The sequence below is a fragment of the Herpailurus yagouaroundi genome, unplaced genomic scaffold (assembly GCF_014898765.1).
Source record: "Herpailurus yagouaroundi ecotype Mexico unplaced genomic scaffold, PumYag 248, whole genome shotgun sequence".
NCBI lineage: Eukaryota > Metazoa > Chordata > Mammalia > Carnivora > Felidae > Herpailurus > Herpailurus yagouaroundi.
This window is the reverse complement of record NW_024412465.1, coordinates 1,526,229-1,529,258: the sequence shown is the minus strand read 5'-3', so window position 1 is coordinate 1,529,258 and position 3,030 is coordinate 1,526,229. Positions and strand designations below refer to the sequence as shown.

Genomic DNA, 3,030 nt, shown 5'->3' with positions numbered 1-3,030 from the left:
CTCAAAAAGGATGGTCATAGCTAACATCTCTTTCGAAGACCTGGCGTTTCAGAAAGGGTTCCTTCTCAGTCTTACACTGGGGCTTTTGATCTGGCCTCCACCACCTTTCCCTGGAAATGTGCTACATACACGGACGCTTTTTGTGCTCTCTGCCATGCAGCCATTTAACTTTCACATTTGCCTTCTTCTCTCTATCCCTTGAAAACCAAATAACTTGGGGACCAATATGTCTATGAAATACGGCAATCTTCTCTGTGCCTTGGGCCATTACTGCCCTCCTGGAAGAATTTCTTCTTCACATTGCTGTGGGAACCAGCATCTGACCACTATTTCTCAAAACTCAGTGAATCACTTGGTAATGTAGTTAAAATGCGGGTTCGATTCGGAAGGCTGAGGATGAAGCCTGAATTTCTGCATTTCTACGAAGCTCTTACGTGATTCCCCAGTACTGGCTTAAGGAATGCAATTTGAAATGCAGGGATGTAAGGGATCATCACTCAAGGACTTCCTAATGTTTTTGCAGGGCGGTACTTGAAAACTAAAGACTAGAATCTTGTCTTCCTCGTTTCAACTGTTTTAACTTTCCAACTCAATATTTATCTCATGAGCCCATCCCTCCATGAAATTGGCTCTCACCGATCGATAGTCCTAGGGGGTCACATTCAATGGCTTTTCCATTCCTATCTTACTGGCCTTCTCTGCTCAACTCAACACAGTGCACTACTCATGCGATTAAACTGTACATCCGGGCTTTCAATAACATTACCGGGCAAACATCAATTTTATAAAAAGCCAGTACTAAAAATATGTCAGTGTTTCTCTCATTTGGGCTCCATGCCTGAGCTGTCAGAATATGCAAGCCCACAGGAGATCAGAGATGGCACATGACCCAATCACACCCTGTCAGAATTTTCTCTTGGACTTTCTGTTAGGCCTATTAAGAAAATGATAGTAATAAGCATCATCATCATCATCCCTCCCTATGCCCTGTAACCACTTATATGGTAAAAAAAAAAATAAATTTTGCTCAGAGAGCAGCCACCTTACTCGCCATCTGGAGAGAATCTATTCTAAAGATAGATGATATCTGGTGACTTGAGTAGCTGCACGCAGGTGTGCTAGATATACTCTGGACTGTCCAGCCAAGGTACCAGCCATTGCCATAAAATGTGGCCATCATCCTTCTTGTATTCCTCTTTGGCTCAAGGTACTTTCAGCTGGTTTTCCTTCACGTGCAACAACAGCTTTTGACAATCAACTGGCCTAAAAGTGACCTCCATTTGGCTTCCAATCATCTCTAACGCCTCCTTGGAAAAATGGACAAAAGGCATTAAGAAAAGATTCTCTGAAGGAATTAAGAAAGTGAAGGTGACAGGGGCGCCTGGGGGGCTCTGTCAGTTAAGCGTCCGACTTCAGCTCAGGTCATGATCTCACAGTCCGTGAGTTCGAGCCCCGCATCGGGCTCTGTGCTGACGGCTCGGCGCCTGGAGCCTGCTTCGGATTCTCTCTCTGCCCCTCTCCCATTCATGCTCTGTCTCAAAAATTAATAAACATTTTAGTGCTCGCTTCGGCAGCACATATACTAAAATTGGAACGATACAGAAAAGATTAGCATGGCCCCTGCGCAAGGATGACACGCAAATTCGTGAAGCGTTCCAGGAAAAAAAAAAAAAATAAAAATTTTTAAAAAAAAAAAAAAAAAAAAGAAAGTGAAGGTGACAAAATCACTTAACCTTTGTTGGCTCACATTGAGCAGCAATTCTGCCAGTTGAATTTTACATTCCTTTTGTCATGGTTTGAAAACATGAACACTGACAGTGTGAATTAAATTTGCAAAATTTGTGCCTTACTATGTAGGGAGTAGATACATTCTTCCCATTCTGAAACATTCATCTCATTGTCACATAAGTAGGTAAATCTGTAGAGTTTTCATGTTCTTGCACAGGTTTTACTTTTTTTATTTAAGAAAAAAATTTTAATGTTTATTTACTTTTGAGAGAGCGAGCGAGATACAGAGCACGAGTATGGGAGGGGCAGAGAGAGAGACACACACACAGAATCCAAAGCAGGCTCCAGGCTCAGAGCCCTCAGTACAGAGCTCCATGTGGGGCTTGAACTCATGAACCATGAAATCCATGACATGAGCCGAAGTCGGACGCTGACCTGACTAAGCCACCCAGGTACCCCATTTGCAGTTTTTAGATGTTATGCATCTGTTTGCTATTATGAATGCACTGTTCTACTTTTTAAATTCTGCTGGTATAAAAGTACTATTTTCATATATTACTGTTAATATTTTTTTTTTCTTGGAAGAAATTGTGTGTGAGAGGGGGAGAGGGGCAGAGGGGCAGAGGAAGAGAAGGGAGGATCCCAAGCAGGTTCCATGCTCAGCACAGAGCCTGACGTGGGGCTCAATCCCACGACCCTGGGATCATGACCCGAGCCAAAATCAAGAGTCAGACGCTCAAACGACTGAGCCACCCAGGCGCCTCTAACACTGTCAATGTTTTCATGACTACTTCTTGTAATATTTTTTACTTGATTATATTGTTCTTTGAGGCCTCAAGTCATTTATTACTCAACTGTTGAAGATTTATGGCATGTTAGGTCATGAGCACAGTGCAAGACACAACTTACAAAGGAATACGGCTTTGCTCTTTTTTCCACCATAAATATAAATACCATTTTCCACCATAACAAATTAAAACACACTTGCAGAAATGGCTGATTTGAGAGCTGGGGAAAAGAAAGTAGAAGATAAGCCTGGAGAATCTTGTTCTAGAAAGCAAGGAATGGTTCGAAAATGATAAGGAACTGTCCAAAGGACAGGTGTGTCAGCCAAAATAGGTTCCCACTGACCAAACTAAGGCCAATGTGGTCATCAGAATAAATCCTGATAGTAGATTTTAATCCATTGAATAGAATAGAAAACCACGAGTCCACATGGAGATAAAAAAATTGAAAACTTGATGAAGAACCAGCTATTTATATGATTCTGAAAATGCTTCCACACAGATCTGTATTAATCAT

At 41.8% G+C, this 3,030-nt stretch overlaps 1 non-coding gene across 1 annotated transcript; it reads left to right on the top strand.

Annotated features, from left to right (window-relative positions):
- The first annotated feature begins 1,558 nt into the window (after positions 1-1,558).
- LOC121020224 (U6 spliceosomal RNA) lies at positions 1,559-1,665 on the top strand. The gene has a single exon (XR_005786026.1). It is a non-coding gene; the product is annotated as a U6 spliceosomal RNA (small nuclear RNA).
- Positions 1,666-3,030: the final 1,365 nt, after the last annotated feature.